Source organism: Equus przewalskii, chromosome 1 (assembly GCF_037783145.1).
Source record: "Equus przewalskii isolate Varuska chromosome 1, EquPr2, whole genome shotgun sequence".
NCBI lineage: Eukaryota > Metazoa > Chordata > Mammalia > Perissodactyla > Equidae > Equus > Equus przewalskii.
The window spans coordinates 1,586,179-1,602,558 of record NC_091831.1 but is presented as its reverse complement, the minus strand read 5'-3'; the positions used below and the strand labels follow the sequence as shown (position 1 = coordinate 1,602,558).

Genomic DNA, 16,380 nt, shown 5'->3' with positions numbered 1-16,380 from the left:
TCACCGCTATTGTTGTTAGTGACACAATGCACGTGCCCACGGAAGGTGCCCCAGCAGACCTGGAGGGGCACCCCGGCTCCCAGCGCCCCCCACCCCAGGTCCCAAGGCCTTGGGAGGGTCCTGTCGTAATGCCTTCAAGGCCACGGGAAGTGGCTGCCCAAGACAGTCTGCAGAGACGTCATGTGGACAGTGAGCTGCCCACGGCCACAGGGCAAGTCCTGGGTGGGGGCTGTACCCGGAACCTGGCCCCAGACCGTTGCCTTCCCAGCCTGCCTCACCCAGTCTCCTAGGAGATGCCTGGCCCTCACAGTGTCCTCAGGTAGGACCCGCGCCCTCGTCCTCAGGAAATTCCATACCAGAATTGGGAATTATCTAGAAAGCTGTAATAATAAATGTTACTGTTGATGACATTCATGCAGAAGCTGATAAAATTTTGTCACACATTCTATGACCCAGAAAACTCTCGAAGAAAATCATCCACCCAACTCTGAGGCCTGCTGTCTGCAGGGCTTGTGTGGCCTCTGCGGAAGGTCCCGCCTGGCCCTCGCAGGCCAACACGGGCCCTGCACTGCCTCCTCGGGCGCCTGGGCCGGCCCGCCTGGGAAAACAGGACACCTGCATGCAGGCCAGAGTGCTCACAGACGGTCACCTCAGAGACACACTGAGGCCTTGACCAGCTCACCATCACCCGTACTCCGAGGCCACGGGCCTGTGGGGAACCAAGACCCAACAGGTGGACGGTGGCAGGCGCCATGGGCAGGCGCTTCGAGAAGGCCTCCTCTTCCTCATGGCTTCCAGTTCTCAGAGCAGCCTGGAGAGGGGTCAATGCTCCCATCTTACAGAAGAAAAAACGAGCTAGAGAGGCCAGCAAACTCTTGGTAAGGACCGCGGGGCCCTAGAGGCAGAAGAGAGAGGATGGAGTTCCTCTTCTGACTGCCTGGCGCCTCGCAGGGGCCCCTTGAGCCACAGGTCTCCTTGGCCCCGAGGGTGTCCTGAGGCCCCCGGGCAGGAAGGTCAAATGGGGAAACGGCTGTCTGCTCTGGCCTCTGACTCCAGACTCCTCAGCCCCAAGGGGGGCTGAAACCTGGCGACGGCCAAGCATCCTGTGTGCTGCCCACCAGCCTGGGACAACCCAGCCAGGCACCTCCACCCACTCTCTACGATCCCGCCTGATCCCTCCTGGCCACCCTACTCAGCCCCCAGGCTCTTCTCCAGGAAGCCTCTGCCAGCCCCTCCCCACCCTGCCTCACGGGCCTCCTGCTTGTCTGTGTCTGTAGCTGTAGGGCACAGGACAGCCCTGCGCCCGGCACCACTGCAGCCCCTTCCAGCACAGCACCCGGCCCGAGGGCGGGAGCAAGGCCCTCACCCTGTCTTTTCTGAGAAACAGACAGAGCGGGGATGTGACACCAGCCAAGAGACACAGCTGAGGCCTCCGGGGGCCCTGGGTTCTGGAACAATCCTGGCTTCTGATGCCCAGGAAGACGCCCAGAGCCCCAGGGCCACGTGGCTGCAGATCAGAAGCCAAGGGGTGCTGGCGCCTGCCCGCCCACAGGCTGGACTCTGGGACTCTGGGGTCAGCATCCTGCCTGCCCGTCCCCCTCCTCCACATCTACTTACAGGAAATGCTTCGGCCCATAAAACACGCTTAGTGGCAACTTCCCAGACGACCACTGTTTATCCTGGATCCCGTCCGGCCTAAAATAGTCTGGAATTGTGTTCCGGTGTCTCATACTGATATCCTCAGACAGCACCGGAAACTTTCATAAATTAGTGATTAGGGCGACAGCCAGATCAATACAGTATCTTGGCTGCTGGGCCCAGCTCCTCCAGGGCCTGCTGGGAGGTCACTCGGGACAGGACAGGCAGGGCATCGCCCCGGGGCAGCCAGGGCTTGGGGTGCTCTGGCTCCAGCCACCTCCCGTTGTTGTGAGCAGTAGTGCCTCCCCCAGCTGCCGAGAGGGGTCCCGCTGTCCAAGGCCCATGCTGGCTGCCCCTCACCACCAGGTGCTCAGGCCGCTCCAGCACCACCAGCAGGGACAGACCTCTAGGACCTCGGTGCCACTTCACCCCCTGCACCAGCCGTTGAACCTGCGCCGGGGCTCACAGTCCCGATGTGCAGACAGACAGGATTGCACCGAGGCCTGGGAGCTGGCGGGGCCGCCCTGGCTTGGGAGCGGGGTCAGGGAGAGGGAGAAGGAGAAATAGGCCTGCAGAGCAGCGAGCCCTGAACCCCGATGTGGGTTTGCCCTGCAACAGCAAGGGGGCTGGTCAGGGAGCAGCAGCACGGGACAAAGGTGGGAGGTCCAGGGAGCCCGCCCCTCCTTGTACGCACGTCTCCTCTGTGCACTCAGCACCCAGTGGGGGACGGTGGCGAGGCCCGGAGTCCGAGTCTCCGGGGAGAAGGTGTCCCCTGGTGCCCTGGCTGGCTCTGGTCACCCCCAGACTGGAGCCTCAGCCTGCTTCTAGGATGGGGCACTCGGGGCAGGGCAGGCACCTGCTGCGGGGACAAGGGGTACCTGCCCTGCTGCCCGTGGCCTTCGAGGGTCCCCGCCCCTCCAGGCCTTGGTCCACCAGGCGCTGTCCCCTGCCATCCAGATGCTGAGATTCCTGATCTGAGCAGGAGGGGGTCTCCAATCGGGGTCTCCCATCAGAGCGCCCCCTCCCAGAGGCTGATCCTCAGAGTCCCTGTTGTGGGGGTGGGGGCAGGCCATCCTGGCCCTCGGCCTACGGGGCACAGGGCGGGAGGGGTGCAGGCAGGAGAACCGCCCAGCTGGCTCTCTCCCCACAGCCTCTACATCTTCACGCAGGCGGGCAGATGGGGTGGGCGGCCTGGTGGGCTACGGAGGCCCAGAGGTGCAGGTGGGAAGCGCGTGCCCAGCAAAAGCCCCTCCACGTGTGGGAAACAACCAGCAAACGACACTGGCCACCTCCTAAGCCAGCCGTTAAATATTTCAGCCAGAAGAAGACCACTGCCAGGTGAAAACTCTAAATGCTCTGAGGTCATCTCTTCAAAACGTAAATTCATAAGTGTCAGAAGGCTGTTCAAGGCCCAACCTTCCTGCGACCGAGACACACGGACCTGGGAAATCAGAACAGGCCCCACCCCGGCCCAGCCCGCCCCGAGAGGCCCTGGAAAGCTCAGGTGACTGGCAGAGAACCGCGCAGGGCAGCACCACCACTGGTCTTCTCACAAGAACACTGAGTCCACATGACATAAACTCACCGTCGGAACCATTTGTAAGTGTAGTTCAGTGGCATTAAACGTTGTGCAAACACCACCACCATCCACTCCATAGCTCTTTCATCTTGCAAAACTGAAACTCTGTCCCCATTGAACACTCACTCCCCAGGCCCCGCCCCAGCCCCTGGTACCATCTCCTTGCTGTCTCTGTGAATCTGACCCTCGAGGGACCTCACGTGAGGAGAGTTACACGGTATTTGTCCTTTTGTGACTGGATTATCTCATGGAGCATAACATCCTCAAGGTTCATCCATGTTGTGACACATTGCAGAATTTCTTTCCTTTTCAAGGTTGAATAATATTCCATTGCATTAGGCACCACATCCTGTTTATCCATCTGTTGGCTGAACTCCGGCTGCCTCCACGTGTTAACTATTATGAATGATGCTGCTGTGAGCAGGCCTGTAGGAATAGCTCTTCCAGACCTGCTGTCGGCTCTTTTGGGTAGACACTCAGAAGTGAGGTTGCTGGATCACATGGTAGTTCTGTTTTTAATTGTTTTTTTAAGATCGGCCCTGAGCTAACATCTGTTACCACTCTTTTTTCTTCCCTCTTCCCAAAGCCCCCCAGCACATAGCTGTGTGTCCTAGCTGCAGGTCCTTCTGGTTGTGCTGTGTGGGACGCCACCTCAGCGTGACCTGATGTGCAGTGCTATCAGTCTGCACCCAGGATCCGAACCGGTGAAACCCCGGGCCGCCGAAGCAGAGAGTGCAAACTTAACCACTCGGCCACAGGGCCGGCCCCATGGGAGTTCTATTTCTAATTTTTTGAGGAGCCACCATACTGTTTTCCACAGAGGCTGCACCATTTCACGTTCCCAAAGTGCACAAGGGTCCCAATGTCTCCACGTCCTCACCGACACTTATTATTTTCTGGGGTTTTCTGTGGGTGACTTCAGGAGGATCCACGACCAATCAGGTGCCCAGGGTGCCAGGGTGGGGGTGCCACACACGGCCTGACTGAGGACAGGGAGTCTGGGCGAGTCATGTGCACTCATGTGTATTGTGTGCACACACACGTATGTACATTCATATGAACATGTTTGTGTGTGCATGTGTGCATGCATACACACTTGTGTGTGTCTACACATGTGTCTGTATGGCATTGGTGTATTGCATGCATGCACGTGTGTACTGTGTGTGTGCATGCTTTTTTATGTGTGTGTTTACATGCGCTTGTTTATACATACCTGCACGCACATTTGTGCACGCACAAACTGACCTGTGCCCACAGGCCCTCACTCACCAGAATTCTAGGCTCACGGGGGGAACCCCCAAAGGCTCCTGCACCCCTGTGGGTCCAAAAAAGCAGACAGTCCCGGGGCTTCTGGCTGACATCCGCTCGCAGCATGGCTTAGACTAAATGCTGCTTCTACCCTTTTCCCCAACTGGGGCCCCCAGACCACAGGCTGGGAGACGGTTCCTACCTGATGTGGGTGCCTCCTATCAGCCTCCCCAGACACCGTTGACCAGGTGGGACCCCGGCCCTGCACATCCTCTCCTCCACCAAGGGTAGGGTGTAACTGATTGTCTGGACATTTCAGAGCTTCCTGCAGCGTCCCTGAGAAATGCAAACTCCAGACTTTCTGGGACACAACACCCTGCGAGGCAAGTAACTTCAATGAAGGAGCCGAGCGTTTTCAACTGGGCTTAATAGATCCATCAGCCTACACGTGGCAGCTGGTTAACTATTAATCTGGGTTGCCATAGTTTCTTGTCACTGGACAAGGACAGGGCGTACGTCACCGAGGCCCAGGGCCATGCACGTTGCATACAAACAGCATTAAGTCTGATACAGGGAAAAAGTACAGCAAAGCCCCAGGGCCAGGAAAGAGGGGTCACCAGGCTGGGGGCTTGCGTCAGAGCCGTCCCCAGAAACAGCCCTCCGACGGAGGGCACGTCCTCCACGCCCCACACCATCAGACACGGAGACTGGCCCCAAGCAGCCTCCTCGGCTGGACCCTGCCTGCTAAGCCAGAGATAGCTGCACCAAAGGCCCACCCGGAAAAACCCGGCCAGAGTGGGGACAATGGCAGCTTCCACGCAGGTGGCCGGTCAGAAGACAAGACACGGTGTCAGCAAGGCTGACCAGCTAGGGGGGCAGGTGGCCTGTCTCTGTCCACAGCCCAGCCAGAGCCATTGCAAAATTGCTCCCCACCACCTCCTCAGCCCTGGCCAGTCTCTGCATGCAGGGCAACAGATGCCACCCAGGCCCCAAACCCAGCCTCCCACCCCCTCCCCCGACGCCACACACACACAGAGGCTTCTGTACCATGGGCAACGTCAAACCACGACCCACGGGAGACCGAGCTCTTCCAGAGCCAATGAGTCACAGGTAGAGACTCAGGGTGAGCAGAGGGCCCAGCACAAGGGCCGCCCACCCGGCCCCTCTCAGGAAGCCAGGGCCCCCAGCTGGCCCGTCCCCGGGTGCCTGCTTCCCAGCCCTCACCTAGGGGACCGTGTCACTCCAGGGGCAGGCCTGCGGCTCAGGCTCACCCCAACAGCAGACAGCATCAGGAACCGGGAGACACAAACCACTGCTCTGATGCAGAGAACCCAGCTCAGGCCGGGCCGGGACCAGGCACCTGATGACGAGGCCCCCGCCCTCAGCACTCCTGCATGGACCACAGGGGCCTCGCGGGCACCATTCATCACGGACGACGCACATCACCACATGCAGAGGGGTGCCAGGGACAGGGAGAGACAAGGCCCAGTTGAAGGTCGCCCCAAATGCCACAGCAGCCTCAAGGGGCTACGAACACAGACCCTGAACCTACAGTCACTGTGTCCCCTCGGGGAGCTGGCAGGCGGGCCTGGCGCCCATGTCATCACACAGACGCCGCGAGGGGTGGATCACTGGTCCTGGACAACCTCCTCGGGAAGTAATGATGCATCTTTCCCTTCCACCCACCCTGCAGCCAAAACGTGACCGCACCCCTCAGGCCAGAGCCGGGCTGCAGCAGAACGAGACCAAGTGGACACAGCCTGTTTCCCGCACGTCCAGGCTCCTGTTGGGAGGAAAGAGAGATGGAGGAAGGGGTCTGGGGCTTCTTGAGGAAACTGCAAAATCTCCCTGCCCGGCTCCTCAAGCCCGTCCGATCCACACCGAGGAGAAGGGCTGTCCATCGCCCAGTCCGCAACGCCCTGGAGGCCTCTGACTACAGGGTGAGCAGAGGCGCTACTTTCTAAACTGACGTGGAAAGACGTCAGTGGGCCCAGGGGCCCTGGTGTTCTGTTGTCTCAGCAAGTCAACCCCACAGAGAAGCGTCCACACCCTACAACCCGGAGGCCAGTCACTATGCCTGCAGGTGGACGGGCTCCCCTGTGCGCAAAGTTCAGAGCAGCACCCGGCCGAGGTGGGGAAGACCCGGAGGCTGGCCCTGCCCGGGCCCAGATCCTGATCCCACTGACGAGACCAGAAGGCAGCAGGCGTGACGGCCACTTCCTAAGGTTCAGGCACAGGCGAGGCTGAGCCACGTGTGGTTCGGGCATGCACACTTGAGAAAGGTTTTAAAACTTTAGGGAAATATAGCCACAAAACCCAGCCGCTGTGTGCCTTGTAGGGAGCACAAGGATGGGGTCAATGGTAACATTCCAACTCGGGCTGGGACGGAGTCCACTGTGTGGATAAGTTAATAAACAGAATAACACGTTTAAAAACTCAGGAGTGCGTTTCAGCGAGTCGGCCTGAATATAGACCTGGAGAAATTTGTGTGAGAGACAGACCACAGAGAAGGTAACCCACGACACAGCGAAAGGTGGCAACAACCCAAGTGTCCATCAGCTCGTGAAGGGATAAACACGATGTGGTCTGGCCATCCCGTGGAATATTATTCAGCCATGAAAAGGAATGATGTTCTGACAAATGCTACAACAGAACACAGATGAACCTTGAACACACCATGCTGAGTGGAAGAAAACAGACACAAACACCGTACGCTATGATTTCATTTATATGGAATGTCTGGAACAGGCGAATCTAGAGAGAGAAAGTAAACTTGTGGTTGCCAGGGGCTCCGGGGGGACGGGGAGTGACTGCTTAATGGCCCAGGGTTTGCTTCAGGTGATGGAAATGTCTTGGAACTAGATGGAGCGGTGGTGGTTGCATGACACCATGAAGGCACTAAATGCTACCAAATTGCTCACTTTAAAATGGCAAATTTTACGTTAGGTGAATTTCACCTCAATTAAAAAAATAATTGTTTTAAAAAAAATAATTGTTTTAAAAAGTGACTCATGACCAAATCAGGTATGTACGGGATATATGTGGGTTTCCTCTTTCAAGGTGACTGCCCTGGGTGGGAGGCAAGGGGGCAGGACAGTCGTGAATCCTACTTCTTCTTGATGGAAGAGGTAACGAAATTGGGTGCCTAGCTAAGGCAGCTCTATTCTGACTGAGCTCCTTTCTTCACAAACAACATTAAACTATGTTAAACTCACACAAATCCAAGCCCCCTCCATCAAACCTGTTATTTTATTTATACTCAGCCTAGTTTCAAAAAAAGCACTCGAGGCAGCGTTCCATTTCCTTGACCCGTCACGGCAGCCAGCAGCAGGTTCTGTCTGGAAGGATGCGAGAGCTGACGTGAATGCCGATGGCCCTCTGGAGGGAGGCACGGGCTGACGAAGCCAGGCTCTGCGGAGTCAGCCCCCTGCGGCCACCGGCCCTGCCTGACCACCTGCTCTCCTCCTTCCAACCACAGCCCCCAACTCTCCAGGGATCCAGCTCCCAGGCACACCCTGCCCAGGCCTAGCCCACCAGAGTGAAGGTGTCCAATAGGAGCCAGCCCTGGGCTTCCGGAACCACGGGAGAAGCGTCCCCCAGGGTGGCAGGGGCAGAACAGATGTATGGAGGAGCAGGTGGGGTTGTCACCGCTCTCTAGGGGAGCTCGTCAGAGCGTGAGGCTGGCAGAAGGACAGCAGAGCCGTGAGATGGAGGATGACAGCCGTCAACATCCACTCAGCCCTCCTCCTGGACCAGTGGCACCCTCAGACTTCCCATTTCCCTGACTGATGCACCCCCTTCTTACTGAAGTCCTTGATTAAGAATCCCGAGGCGAGGCTGCCTCCAACTTAACCAGGCGCACCTGTGCCTAGTGTGGCTGGCTCTGTGTCCTCCCCTTGGTCTGTCGATCTGGAACTAATGCTGCAACTCTCCTAATTTTAACCTCACGGTAACCTCTGACCTCTAGTAGAGAAAGCTGCCATGGGCTGCCACTCACTCTTCTCAGGGGCCCCTGGTTCTTCCAAATAAATTTTCAATCAGTCTGTCAATTTCCACAAAAACTCTGTAGGGTTGCTTTTTCCTTTGGAATTCAGCAACTCTGTCCATCAATTTTGAGAAAACGACAGCGTCAGGATGTTTATATCCACTAATACGCTACGTGTCTTCACTTATTTGGGATTCATTTCTCCACACAGACGTCTTGTGTTAGTTGTTGCCACTGTACAAGGTTTTTTACAGTCTGACTGAGGCATAACTGACACACAATAAACTGAACACGGTAACATGGATGACTTGATCGGTCCTGTGAAACCATCCCCACGGCTGAGTGCTGCTCATCATGGTGTGCCGCCCGGAGAGGAGAGGGAGTCTTCAGGGTGGGAGGGTGGGCCTGCAATATGTACACTCAACAAAGATATCCAGGAAACGTCTAGAATACATAAAGAACCCCTAAAAAACCAACAAGAAAAAGACTGAAAACAACAGAGAAACAGTAAAGTTCCTGAGTAGGCACCTCAGGAAAGAGGATATCCACATGCCCCGTCAACATGAAAGGGAGATCAGCTTTTCAGCCACCAGGGACATGACAATAAAGCCCAGAGGGAAACCACCTCATGCCCACCAGAATGCCTAAAACAAAAAAAGCTAACAAAACAAAGGTCAGCCAAGATGCAAGCAACTGGAATTCTCATACGTTGCTGACACAGTGGAACTGCGCAATCACTTCAAAAACTGTTTCCTAACAGCTGGCAGAGTTGAGTCAATGAATATCCTGTGCTCTAGCCAATTCACATCCAGAAATACACACACATGTCATCAAAAGACGGGCACCAGAAACTTGGAATGGTTGAAAACTGGGAACTACCCCAAATGCCCAACCTCAGTAGAATGGCTCAATAGAGTGTGATCTGTTCACACAAAAAATTCCAGACAGAAAAGAGAATGAATGGACCACCCATGCACACAACAGCCTGGATGAATCTCACAGATGTGACACATCAAGGGAAGGAAGCCAGACATGCAGCAGTAGATGCTATGTAATTTCATTTATATAGAGTTAAATTTTTATAGAGATTCCCTCTTTGTTTTAGAAAATACCTATTTTCTAATTATTGGATGCAGAATTCTACGTAGATCCATTATTGTGTTCATTGTTAATCGTAACATTTAGATCTTTTATTCCCTTGTGCAGTTGTGTTTCCTTGAACTAAAGATAATAGAGAGAGAACTACTGAAATCTCCCGCTACAATGTTGGATTGATCTATTCCGCTCTGCAGGTCCTTCACACATTTTGAGGCTATTTTGTTAGGTACATACAAGTTGGAAAATAAGACATCAAAATTTGGAGGATACAGCCAAAGTGGTGCGAAGAGGGAAATTTATAGTTTTAAGTACTTACATTAGAAAACAAGAAGACGGCAAAAGAAGAACAAAGTGTATCTAAGGTAGAAGGAAGGACACAATAAAGATCGGAAATCAGTTAAGTAGAGACAGACACTAGAGGAATATCAACAAAGCCCAGAGTTGTTTTTATGAGTCATAAAATTGAGGAAACCTTTGGAAGATTGATCCTTTTAAAAAGAAAGAAAACACAAATATTAAGAACTTTAGAAAGAGGATGTCACTACAGTCCCTACAGGCATTTAAAGGAGAATAAAGAAGTATTATGAATAACTTTACGCCAACAAATTATACTATATACATGAAATGGAAAAATTCCTTGAAATACACAATTTACCAAACAAATCCAAAAAGAAATACACAACCTGAACAGCCCTTTATTCGCTTTTTAAAATAATGCATTCATAATTGAAAACCACCCTATAAAAAAGAAGTCCTGCCCAGATGGCTTCACTGGTGAATTCTATCAAATTTTTAAGGAAGAAACAATAGCAATCTTACACAATTTCACTTAGAAAATAGAGAAAATGAGTACTTCCTAACTTGTTTTATAAGACCAGCATTTTCCTAATATCAAAACCTGACAAGGATATTACAAGAAAAAAAAAATGACAGGCCAATATTCCTCATGAGCATAGATGCAAAATTCCTTAACAAAATATCAGCATATTGGCAGCAAATATATAAAAAATACAATAAGTCATGACCAAGTGGGGTTTATGCCAGGAATGCAAGGCTGGTTTAACTTTGAAACTCAATCACTGTCAGTCGCTACACTAAGAGGAATAAAGAAGGAAAATCACGTGATCACCTCAGCTGACGCAGAAAATGGATCAAAGTGTACAGCCACTGGTGGTGAAGGCTCTCAGCAAATGAGAACAGAACTTCTTCACTGTCGCCACGGACGTCTACAAAACAACAGCTACAAAAAGTCTGCGGCTAAAACCACATTTCACAGCAACATATTGAACACCTTCCCCCTCAGATGGGGAACGACGCAAGGTTGTCCCCTCTCACCACTTCTTTTCAACACGGTACTGCCCTAGCCAACGACATAAGAAAAGAAGTGGGAAAGACACACCGGAAAAGAAGTCAAAATGTTTGATTCACAGATGACACAGCTGTCTACAGAGAAAATCCTAAGGAAGCTACAAACCCGCTAGAACTAATAAGTGAATTAATCAGCAAGGTCACAGGTGTCAAGATCTATAGAGAAAATGTATTGGATTTCTAATAGAAAACCAACAAAGCATTGGAAAATGAGATTTTTTTTTTTTTTTTTGAGGAAGATTAGCTCTGAGCTAACTGCTGCCAATCTTCCTCTTTTTGCTGAGGAAGACTGGCCCTGAGCTAACCTCCGTGCCCACCTTCCTCTACTTTATATGTGGGACGCCTACCACAGCATGGCTTTTGCCAAGTGGTGCCATGTCCGCAGCCGGGATCCCAGCCCGCGAACCCCCGGCCGCCAAAGCAGAACGTGCGCACTTAATCACTGTGCCACCAGGTTGGCCCCAGAAAATGAGATTTTTTAAATTCCACTTACAATAGAACCAAAAGCATCAAATACACAAGAACACATCTGAAGAAAAGTGTGCAAGATCCATATGTACACAGCACAAAGAAGTGTTAGGAGAAACTGAAGAAGACCCAGACCAGAGCGGAGGCGCACCTCGCCACGGGCTGGAATAACGGACATCGTGAAGACGTCACTTTTCCCCAGATTTATCTAAAGAATCAACGCAATTCCAGCCAAAACCCAGCAAGCATTTTTGTAGAAACTGGTAGGCAGATACTAAAATTTATAAGGAAATATAAAAGACGCAGAATAGCCAAAAATAATCCTTAAAAAAAAGGAGAAGCTGGAGGACTCACAGTATCTGACTTTAGGACTTAATACGAAGGTACGGTAATCAAGACAGCGTGGCGCTGGTGTGAGGACAGACACCCAGAGTGAGGAACAGACAGGTGGCTCAGAAACAGTCACACCGTATGTGGCCAGCTGGTTCTCGACAAGGGCACAAATGCACGTCGGCGGGGGAAATGTGAGCCTTCAACGAACGTATGGAACAACTGAGTTACCACACGGGAAAATATTAACCTTGACCCATCATCACACCATACCCCCAAAATAATTCTAGATGGATTACAGACGTAAACAAAAGTTAAAAGGATAAAACTCCTGGTAAAAAACATAGGATAATATTTTCGCAACCAAAAGACAGGCAAAAATTTCTTAGCCCAAATGCCAAAAATGCCAACCATAAAAGAAAAATATTGATAAATTTTGCTTCATCGACATTAAAAATTTCTGCTCTTTAAAAGACACTATTAAGGAAATGAAAAGCCAAACCTAGGAGAAGTATTTGCAATACACACGCCCAAGAAAGGATTTGTAACCTGATTATGTAAAGAACTCCTGCAAATCAATAATAAAATGACAACCAATTAAAAATGAGACTTGGACACACAGTTCACAAAGGAGGATCCACCACAGGCCATGAGCCCCTGGAAAGATGCGCCACACACCAGTCACCAGGCAGAGGCACATTTGGACCCAATAAGATACCACCATCCCTGGCCGGGAAGGGTCCATCACAGTTACACTGACAGTACTAAGTGTCAGCACGGAGGTGGACCGACTCCACCCCACGCTCTGCTGGGGGGTGTGGAACATGCTAAGTCGCTGTGGAAAACTCTTTGGCAGTGTCTTAAAAAGTTACACATACGTGCACTTGCTGTGCCACCAAGCAATTCCATCCCTAGATATCGCCCGAGAGAAAGCAAACAGGTGATTACCCAGGACTGTTCTCTGCAACCTTGGTCCCAACAGCCACGTGCTGGAAACAACCCGGCGTCACCCACAGGAGAGGCATAAGGGAAGGGTGTTAGGTTCATACAACAGAATGCTACTCAGCACGTTATTTTTAAAAAAGAACACACTACTGGTGCGTAACAATGTGGATGAACGTCGAAAATGTTGCACTGAATGAAAAAGAGCATATCCTGTAAGGTTCCTTTTATATGAGTTCAAGGACAGGCAGAATGATCCACAGTGACAGAAAGAGCATCAGTGTTTGCCTCTGGGGGTGGAGAGGGGCTGCCTGGAACACAGCAGGAAGAAACCTTCCAGGACAATGGCAACGTTCCATATCTCGATTGGGGTCTTGGTTACACAGCATACACATTTGTCAAAATTCATCAAATGGTACATGTCAGGTCTGTGCATTTACTGTAATTATATTCCAGTCAAAATACATAAAATATATACTATGGATATGTTGTAGAGAAGGAGTTCTAGGAATCTAATCTACTATATTGTGGGACACAGACGTTCACCATCTGACAGCAGGAAACTGAGGATCAGAGAGGTTAAGTGATCTGCCCACAGTCACAAAGCCAACAAACAGAGCAGTCAGGATCAGAATCCAAGTCTCCTGGAGTAGGGGGTGAGAGACGGTGGTGCAAAGGGAGCCTAGTTCATGGTGGTGGAGCGGGGGAGGCGGTCAGAAATGCTTTCGGGGGACAGGGCTATTTGGAGTGGGCTCTGTCAGTGGGAAGGGACTCTGAGAGAGCACCACATCACGTGAGCAGACCCTGGGCGAGTGGGGGCCAGAACCAGGACCAGCAGGATTTCCAGCCAGCCCTGGGGCCTGGGGTTGAGGTGGGGGCGAGGGAGGTGTGGGGACAGGTCATAGAGGAGCCTCAGCTGCCATCTCTGCCACTCACCACAGAGCAGTGGGAGCTTGGGCCGTCTCTGAGTGGGCAGCTAGGCAGGTGGGGGGCAGCTGTGCCAGATGCCTGTCCCCCTCCTGCCACAGTGGAGCAACCCAGAGCTGGGCCAGCTGGCCGCAGAGCCCAAGGTGGGGAACGGGGGAGCAACTCAATTCTGAGACTGCTCCGTCAACCTGGGCAACCCTGCACAGCCCAGCACCCAGGCTCAGGACCAGCCTGGGCCCATGCGGAGTCACTCCCCTCTGTCCCCACCCCATCCTAGAGGCCATGCCCACAGAACGTCCCACATTCATGAGCTTCCAGCCCAGCCCCAGGCTTCCCGGGCCCTTTCTCACCACACAGTTTCTCTCATGGGTGACAATGTGCCCTGGGCTCAGTTTGGGCAAAGCAAGTCAGCCAAACCAGGGGACCACCCCCTCCATAGAAGCAGGGTGCTGAGTGCAGGGTGCTAGCCTCCTTTCTGGGTCCCTTGAAACCTGGCCCAAATGAGAGAAGTTTGCACAGCATAGAATTCACTTTTATTCTGGAGCCAAATGATGCACCTGAGATCACACCTGTGTGCTTATGCGTATGTATGTGTGCCTGTGGGTGCAGCTGTCTGCATGTGTGTATGCAGGCACATGTGCATGAGTCTGAGTGTGTACGTATGCACGTGAGTGCCTGTGGGTGCAGGTCTGCGCCTGTGTGTACATGTGTCTGTGGGTGCTGTGCATGTGTGTGCCTGTGGGTGCAGCTCTCCACATGTGTGTGTGTGCATGTGTGCATGTGTGTGGGTGTATATGCATGCATGTGTGTGCCGGTGGGTGCAGCTCTCTGCATGTGTATGTGCGTGCATGTGTGTGGGTGTATATGCATGCATATGTGTGCCGGTCGGTGAAGCTCTCCGCATGTGTGTGTGTGTGCATGTGTACATATGTCTATGTGCCCGTGTGTATCTGTGTGTGCACACACAGTGGTGGGGCATGGAGGTCTGCACAAGGTCACTTTGAGTGGGTTTACTGAGCGCCCAGCCCCTGGTCTGACAGACACATCCTGCCTGGAGCCTGCATGCTCTGCTGGGATCCTGGCAATTTCTGAGCTGTGGGAAAGAGATGCAGCGTGAACACTCTGCTGGCTGAGCCAGATCTTCCCCCAGAGAACTGAGGCAGCCCTGCGAGCTGCTGTGGGGAGTGGAGGTGGTGCTTGGAAAAGCTTGTCCAGGCGAGCATTGGGCCTCACGGCCATTTATCACCCCTACTGCCCTGCCAAGAGCTGCTGCCTCCTGTCTGTGCCTCCTCCCCACGTCTCTTCCCCGTGCCTCCTCCCCACGCCTCTTCCCTGCGCCTCCTCCTGCACCTCCTCCCCGTGCCTCCTCCTGCACCTCCTCCCCATGCCTCCTCCTGCACCTCCTCCCCATGCCTCCTCCCTGCACCGGCTGCCGGGCAACAGGCTGGCTGATGGACTGATTTATCTCCAAAGGGACAAAGGCTGCTCGTTGAGCTGATAAGAGTGTACAGTGTCTCTCCCGTGTATCAGCTTACAAATTAAGAGCTGCCAGACCCCAGGCTGTCAACTCACCCCACTGGCCTGGGAGCAGCCCTTGCCTTACCATGTAGAGGTGGGGTGGCCCTAGGGCCCCTTCATCTCACATGGCCCCATGGCATTGACCATCAGTTCATATCCTACATCTTTACTGAAGCCTCACCAAGAATCAGCTACTATTTACTCAGCCTTCTAACAGCTTTCAACAAACTGACGGGATACTCCATGGTGCTTTCCATGTTCACCAAATGCCCTCACCCGAGGGCAGCCTCCGATCCAGAGAGGAAGCCGCTTGTCCCAAAAGGGGCTCCGAGGTTCCAGCTCCAAGGCCCTGGCAGATCCCAGCTGGAATGCCATCCGAGGGGCTCAGCAAAATGCTCCTGCAGCACCAAGCCGGGTCCTCGGCACCCAGGACAGGCTTGTTAATGAATGAATGAGTGAGTGAATGAGTGAGGGAGGGAGGGAAGGACAAATGGCAAAGCCAGTCCCCTCTGCACAGACCCCAGCCTCATGCCAACTGGGCTTTTCCCTTCAGGTGGACCCCCAACCAGATGCTGGGCCTCAGTCACTTAATTTTTAAGATCTACGGGATGCTGAAAACATGCAATGAATCCAAACATCTGCAAGATGAGGCGAGTGTTTAGGCTGGAATGAAGGATACACGGACAGAGTGTCGTCAGGCTGCAAACCTGAGGGTTGATCCAACAGGACAAGACAGGACAGGGACCAGACCTCTCCTGGTGGCCAGAGAAGAGCAGAGGCGGGAACAGAGGTGGGAGGCAGGATTCTGCCTGATGGGCTAAGACCTCACATTCCCAGAGCGGGCTTCCCCAGCACGGCCTGCCCTGCCACAGTGAGTGTCCATCCCTGGTGGAGCCATGCTGGGACTCTCATGCCGGCCAGGTTGGGACTCGATGGAGGGGACACCTCCCGTGGTCCCGGGGCCCCGGCAGAGGGACTGTCCATGTGGTGGGGGCTCTGCCTGCCTGGGGAGAGGCTGACAGACAGCCATGATGCAGTGCTCACTTGAGGGCAGCGTGGCGTCTTAGGCAAAGGCCGAACCCATGCTGCGTCTGGATAAACAGAAGCCACACAGCATCGTTATGGAAAAGTGGCTGTTTAAAATTCCATTTCAGGATAAAGGCATGGTTTTATTTCAGATCTTTTCTTTGAAAAGAAATCTGCATATGTTTCTGATGGAAAGTTGATATTTAAAGATTGGCACCTGAGCTAACATCTGTGGCCAATCTTCTTTTTTTTT

General features: G+C 53.0%; 1 protein-coding gene across 2 annotated transcripts in view; it reads right to left on the bottom strand.

Moving 5' to 3' along the window:
• STK32C (serine/threonine kinase 32C) overlaps nucleotides 1-16,380 on the bottom strand; it is a 101,439-nt gene that overhangs the window by 52,824 nt on the left and 32,235 nt on the right. Inside the window, exon 1 of one of the 2 annotated variants that reach the window (XM_070633515.1) lies at nucleotides 4,668-4,882. The exons of the other annotated variant lie outside the window; for it this stretch is intronic. The gene's annotated coding sequence lies outside the window, so the exon portion shown is untranslated. Of the gene's footprint in view, nucleotides 1-4,667; nucleotides 4,883-16,380 lie in introns of those variants that run through there. 2 annotated transcript variants of the gene reach the window in all.